At 37.1% G+C, this 7636-nt stretch overlaps 1 long non-coding RNA gene across 1 annotated transcript; it reads right to left on the bottom strand.

Moving 5' to 3' along the window:
• Window positions 1-1200: 1200 nt before the first annotated feature.
• On the bottom strand, window positions 1201-7549 carry LOC115895518. Its single transcript, XR_004055719.1, has 2 exons — window positions 7492-7549; window positions 1201-2271 (listed from the first exon to the last, which is right to left on the bottom strand). It is a non-coding gene; the product is annotated as an uncharacterized LOC115895518 (long non-coding RNA).
• Window positions 7550-7636: the final 87 nt, after the last annotated feature.

Here is a 7636-nt window from a genome sequence, read left to right as displayed (position 1 = left end):
ATAGAACATTTCTATCAGCCTTTATAAAATGAACAAAAATGTACAGATATGGGTGTGAGAATTTGCCATTTTAAGCAATAAAAATTGGCATGTTGGTGCATGCCTGTAATCCCTGCTACTTGGGAGGCCAAGGCAGGAAGACTGCTTGAACCCAGGTGTTCAAGACGAGCCTGGGCAATGTAGTGAGGCCACTGTTGCTAAAGGAAAAAAAAAGACATGTTTGTAAACACACTTTTTTTTTTTTTGTTTTTTGAGACGGAGTCTCGCTCTGTTGCCCAGGCTGGAGTGCAGTGGCGCAATCTTGGCTCACTGCAAGCTCCGCCTCCCGGGTTCACGCCATTCTCCTGCCTCAGCCTCCCAAGTAGCTGAGACTACAGGCGCCTGCCACCACGCCCGGCTAATTTTTTGTAATTTTAGTAGAGATGGGGTTTCACCACATTAGCCAAGATGGTCTCGATCTCCTGACCTCATGATCCGCCCACCTCAGCTCCCAAAGTGCTGGGATTACAGGCGTAAGCCATCACGCCCGGCCTTTAAACACACTTCTAATAACAATTAAGAAATTTAAAACTAGGTTTTTTGCTTCTAGATAGTCTCAATGCCTTGGATTTAAAACATTACTCCTTCTTGACACAATGAATTATAAAAGCAAACTAGTTCCACATATTAATTATACTTTCAAGTCTAGTTCCTAAGAAGTGATTTCTCTTTAACCTTTCTTACCTATCAATCATTTTCATATAATCTAATGTCTAAGGACTGCAAATATTGGTACAGGGTGAGTATCCCTAATCTAAAAATCAGAAACAAGAAATGTTCCAAATTCAAAACATTTGAGCGCAGGTATGATATATAAGGGAAATGCTCATTGAAGGATTTCCAATTTCTAATGAAAGATTTTTGGATTAGGGATGCTAAACTGGTAAATATATGCAAATATTCCAAAATAATAAAAAAACCCACAAAAAACCAAAATCCAAAACACTTCAGGTCCCAACCATTTTCAATAAGGGATACTCAACCTGTAGTACTATGGGAGCCAATCTTCCCCATAGCTAATTCTATAATTGCCATTTTGTTTTTTTCTGTAACAACAGTTTAAATAATTTCCAATTATAAAGATAGGTTAACATCATTATAGTTTTTTTAACAAGGTAACTTTCACAAAGCTTCCATTTTAAAAAGAAAAACACTTATCTATTCAGTAGGGAAGAAACAATCTTATTTATTAACGGCCTGCATATTTAGAAAGGGTTTAAAAACACACAACATTTCCTGGGACACAAACTTACCAAATGCATGTCCTTACAAAATAACTTCACAGATTAATAGTCTTGAACTTACACAAAGACATATATATGACATACATTAGGTTGAGTTAATATACATTTCAAATGTTTTTGCAGCAACTTTCTACCAGAAAGTACATTAATGTGAGAATGTATGTTCTCCTTAACCCCTTAAAAATAGTAATAAAAAATTACAAAATAATGTAAATGTAAAATTAAGGCTGAGACTACATATTCTAGTATTAATAAATCAAACAACAGTTATAAAACTTGGTGTTGCTGAATATTATATATATATGTGTATATATATATATATATATATATATACAGGATAAGTCTTTTGAAATTTGAAATGCTACCACTGTCACAAGTTCACTCATCAATTTAATGTTGTTCTGGGTATCTTAACATTTCAATTCCCAAATACCTGTGCTTTTAAAATTTTTATCCTGAATTCTGCATTGAGTTTCCTCACATATTTACAATTAAATATCTAGCCTCTAGAACCTCCCTTACACAGAAGACAAAACATCTTTGTTAAATAAATTCACGCAAAAGTAATAAAAAGGTTTTCAAGAAATAGTTCTAACATGTTCGTTATATTTATACTGAAAAACAGTACACATACTTTTCTTCAGGATTAATAAATGCCATGTGCCAGTTTTACAGTCACTGCCATATTAGCACATTTTCCTCTTACACATTTGCAAGGTAATGACAACCAAAGGGCATAACGTCTGGAATAATTCCAGTAGATCCATAATGTCCAGTAAGATTCATAAAATTGAATGGTTGTTTCCAGTCCCATCTGAATCAAAATGGAAATTCATGCCCAGGTACTTGTATTGTCCCCAGAAATACTCAGCCTGGAAAGTCACCCTCTTGGTCTTCTGAAACAGAGATGCAGAAAGTAGGGCATTCTTATTGAGACCAATGGCCTCTTCTCTCTGTCACCTCTCACACATCTGTTTTGGTTATAATCCTGGTCAAAGGGGAAAGAAAACAAAGTTTTATGTACCGAAGGTTTCCCTTCCCTGAACTCCCCTCATCACACCTGGATGCTTAAATATCCAATGAAACCATATTCTCTTAATTATAATTCTTGGTATAAACAGATTTAATTAAATCCTTATATACAATCATTTCCTTCACATGTATGCAAAACAAGCCCCCAAATAAAAGTAGTTAACACACACACAGTATATAATATATATAATCTGTATCACAGTGCTTTGAAATGGTATTATCTCAGACCCAAATTCTGCAGATTTTTGCTTTTCACCCCCTTTTCCTTAAATGAACTTATTATTTTAAGAACAGGAATTATAATGCTTATTACAGAAAAGTAACAAAGACAAGCAAAATAAAACATAATTAATATTCATAATCCCATTCATATAGAGATGAACACAGTGAACACCTTGACATATGTACCTACAGATTTAAAAAATTCAGATATATCTAATATTTTCTAATAGTTCCCTGAACTGCCATCTCCAAATAGAAGATACATATTTTTAACAGAACTAATTTTTAATCTTTATAAGTGGAAAATGATTTAGAAAACTGAAGCCTCTTTTCAAGAAAACAATGGAGTCTATTGCATAGTATCATATATTGCTAAGCATATTTAATGAATTCTAAGATATTTTTTCACAATTAACATCTCTGAAATCCAGATGTACTTTATAATGTTGAATTAACTGGCAATATTTTTCTTTAATGTTTCATAAAATGACATTTTCATAGTTAATGAAACCTTAAAGTTGAAACATAATATGTGATCTGTAAGTGCTAACAAATATATATTCAATATACATATGTAAATAAAAACATAAACATAAATATACAGAAACACATATAATGTACCTATTGCCTTTCCTACTATTAAATTTGTTCGATTGTATGGATGAAATATATCAATATTCAATACTGTTAAGATTTTTATTTCAAATGCTCTGACCTTTTGAGAGTGTGAGATTAAAGATTTATAGAGAATAGGAAAAGACTGAGGATGAGAAAATCCCTAATAGTGATTTTAACAAATTTCCTGAAGATAATCAGGATGCAAAGGGGAGAAAGTCACAGCCCAGAATACACCACATTTTCAACCTAAACTTCTAATACTGCCATCACAAAGCTAAACAAATGATAGCTTTCTGTGTGAGTGTGTCTCCCCATGTGCTAAAGGCTGCAGTGAAAATATGGTTCTTTGGCTCTCTAAAAACACTGACATTCTTTTTCCCCTTCCTTGACATGATACAGTATTACTATGAAGTGTCTTAGTGAGCATTTGTCAGTCATTGTTTGCTGGGCATTCAATTAATTTCATTCATCCCTGAGAAATTCTCTTCCACATGATAGCATTTCCTTCTTTCTAGATTCCTAATAGTCTGAATTGGTTCTCTGTCTTCTATCTCTTTTGTATTTGGAAAGTTTTCTTTTTGACTTTAGTCCTCCTATTGAACTTTTTATTTCAGCAACAATATTTGTAATCTGTTTATTCATTCTTGTCCTGGCTCCTTTCTGCTACATAGTAATTACAATTTTATAAAAGAGATCTAGTCTCTTTACTAAATTGTCCTCCAGGTTGATTTTGGAACTCATCTTGAATTTTGTCTCTCACATTGCTGGCTACCCTCATTTGTGTGATGATTCTTGGTTGTACAATTACATTTAAGAAGAGGATTATGTTGCTAACTGGAATTTCTTCTACTATCATAAAAATAGAACTGTTTTACCATCAAGTCTCTTCTCTGAGTAGGATTTGATGGTAACTATAACTGGGATAGGGCATAGCAAGGTCATGGGTCCACAGGTTTTGCTTTAAACATGTGGATGTTGGGTTGAGCATGGTGACTCAGGCCTGTAATCTCAGTACTTTGGAGGCCGCGGCAGGACAGTAGCTTGAGACTAGCCCGGGCAACACAGCAAGACCCCATCTCTACAAAATAAATAAGTAAAAATTGTTGAATTAAAAAAATAGATAAATGTGCAGGTGCAGAGCCAATTATCAGCCTTTTGGTTCCCAGAGGCCAGCATTAGGTCCTAGTGTGCCAGCAAACTACCAAAAGCCAATATACCAACATTTAACTCATTTCCATTGTTACCTAACTTTGTAGTGGCATCTTTTCATGCCTGGTAACAAGGAAACAAAGCTTTCAAAGTTTGGGTTGAAAATCTGGTACATTCTAGGCTGTGGCTTCCTTTCCTTTTCCATTTTGTTCTGTCCTTTTTATTTGCCACTCACCCTGTTTGGGACAGAAGACTCCCAAACAGAGAGTTGCTGGACTTCTCTCTTTTTTTTTTTTTTTTGAGACGGAGTCTCGCTCTGTCACCCAGGCTGGAGTGCAGTGGCCGGATCTCAGCTCACTGCAAGCTCCGCCTCCCGGGTTTACGCCATTCTCCTGCCTCAGCCTCCCGAGTAGCTGGGACTACCGGCGCCCGCCACCTCGTCCGGCTAGGTTTTTTGTATTTTTTTAGTAGAGACGGGTTTCACCGTGTTAGCCAGGATAGTCTCGATCTCCTGACCTCGTGATCCGCCCGCCTCGGCCTCCCACAGTGCTGGGATTGCAGGCGGGAGCCACCACGCCCGGCCTGTTGCTGGACTTCTCACTCTTTTGTTCTGACTCGGAGTTCATAGTGTTTCTGGGGCTAAATCAGGCAGACTGTCTCCTATTATTTCTAGACTATTTCCCAGTCCCTTCACCTTTAGTATATTCTAGCCTTGTTTCTATCCTGTTATCCCCCGGAAAACCTCAATCAAATGTGATCGCAAATGAAGACATTTTCGGGACATGGAAGGGCTCCAAGTTACCTTTCTACACACTTTTTTCTAGGAATTTATAAGAGAGGAGAAAGACATGGAATCCAATAAACAATGGATATAATCCAAGAGAGTAAACTAAGGCAGACCCAGGATGGCAGATTTACAGGAGGCCTGCACAGTTTACTAGGTCACTGGTACAGCAGGAAGAAGATGTGATTAAAATACATAGGGAAAGAAAAAAAAGGTGGCAATTAAAACCTCCAGAAAATCAACAACAAGAAAGAGTCTTAGTAACAACTGGAATAACACTTCACGTGATTTTAAGAATAACAGATAAGGAAGATTTATTTGAGCCTGATGTTTGGAGCTCTAACTGGTGGCCTAAGTAAGAGTCATGACATTAGACCTGTATAGAGAAGGAAATGGTAATTCTAGCACACAAGTTTGCCTAGTACTGAACATATTTACATAGTCATAATATATGTCATTTTTTAAAAGGGAGGCAACGACACAGAGTAACTAAAAAATTAACAGTTAAAACAAGGGTTGCCTCTGAAAGATGGAATAGAGGTAAGGGATGCACAGGATACAAGATGTTATGATCTCAGCTCTTTCTAGACCTGTGCTGTCTAGAACAGTAGCCACCAGCCATGTGTGGCTCCAGAGTACCTGCGATATAGCTAGTCCTAATTGAGATGTGCTGTCTTTCTGAACTGTGAAGACTTGTATTTTTTAAAAAAAGAATGTAAAATAGCTCATTAATCATTTTTACTTTGTTTACATGTAGAAATATTTTGGATATTGGGTTCAATAACATCTATTAAAATGGCTTTTAGAAAATTTTAAATTATATATGTGACTCACATTATAGTACAACACTGTAACGTAAACCATTTGATGTATGTATACACCATGACTGATGATCATTATATTACTAACAATATTATAAACAAAAAAACTCTCTCTGAATTGCTACAAAATCTTAATTAACAAGATCCAAATCAATGTCCATAGTAGTGCTGTAGTAACTGGAAGGTGTAGGACAAATTTAGTGCTGAGACTGTGGCACAAAAACATGTACCTTACATCTTAGCCTAGAACTGCACCTGAGGAATTTCCTTAGTGGGAAGTGGGTTCTGGTCTCTTAAAAAAATAATCCCACTGTTCATAAAATACTGCTTTAAAAAATTATGAAAAACCTACATAAAAGCAGAAGGAATAATACAGTGCATTTCCTATTTCAAGCTTCAGTAATGAAAACATTTTGCCAAGTCTTGTTTTGATATCCTCTGCCACTTTATTTTCCTGGAATTTTTTTTTTTTTTTTTTTTTGAGACGGAGTCTTGCTCTGTTGCCCGGGCTAGAGTGCAGTGGCCAGATCTCAGCTCACTGCAAGCTCCGCCTCCCGGGTTTACGCCATTCTCCTGCCTCAGCCTCCCGAGTAGCTGGGACTACAGGCGCCCGCCACCTCGTCCGGCTAGTTTTTTTTGTATTTTTAGTAGAGACGGGGTGTCACCGTGTTAGCCAGGATGGTCTCGATCTCCTGACCTCGTGATCCGCCCGTCTCGGCCTCCCAAAGTGCTGGGATTACAGGCTTGAGCCACCGCGCCCGGCCGGAATATTTTAAGAGTATATCCCAGACACCATATTATTTAACCAATATAAGAACTTTCTACAAAAAAGAATTTTATAAAGAAGAACTTTCTGTAACTATTTGGTAACCTGATAGTTCATACATATGTCTTTTCTATATGAATATATAAATTTTCAGTCACAAGCAAGTGCCCTACTAACCAGCAATGATGACCAATAAGGGATTTTTGCATCATTTTGAATTCATGATTTCTAAAAATTATATGTCTAAATCTACTGCAAAGAGTCTTTCTGATGCTAAATTGCCCCAACACACTTTGAATGATCAGCTTAATCATCTGTATACACCTCACGCCCATGAACATATCATTCACATGCCTACATGTGTGATACTCAAGAGATATCAATGAACTTAAAACAGAATTTTTTTGCAACATGATGGAGGAGTTTCATAATCTGGCCTCTGCCTCTATGTTCAACAACAGTTTGGCTCTCTCCTTCCTGCATACCATGCCTTAGCCACTAACATCTTTTCAGTTCCTCAGACATGCCACATCTGTTATTTTCTTAGAGCATCATGCCTTCTTCCCAACCTCTGACTGAAACCAATCCCTATATGGCTGGTTCCTTCCCATGCTTCAGTTCTCTGTTTCAAAGCATCTCTCCTGACAACTGATATTGTTTCTATCATTTTCTATTACTTCATCATTTTTTCATTCTTATTTTCTTTCTCTTTTTTTTTTGAGACGGAGTTACGCTCTTGTTGCCCAGACTGGAGTGTAATGGTGCGATCTTGGCTCACTGCACCCTCTGCCTCTTGGGTTCAAGCAATTCTCCTACCTCAGCCTCCCGAGTAGCTGTGATTACAGGCGTGGGCCACCACGCCTGGCTAATTTTTTGTATTTTTAGTAGAGACGGGGTTTCACCACGTTAGCCAGGATGGTCTCGATCTCCTGACTTCATGATCCGCCCGTCTCGGCCTCCC

This window comes from Rhinopithecus roxellana, chromosome 21, assembly GCF_007565055.1.
Source record: "Rhinopithecus roxellana isolate Shanxi Qingling chromosome 21, ASM756505v1, whole genome shotgun sequence".
Lineage (NCBI taxonomy): Eukaryota > Metazoa > Chordata > Mammalia > Primates > Cercopithecidae > Rhinopithecus > Rhinopithecus roxellana.
This window is presented reverse-complemented; position numbering and strand designations above follow the sequence as displayed.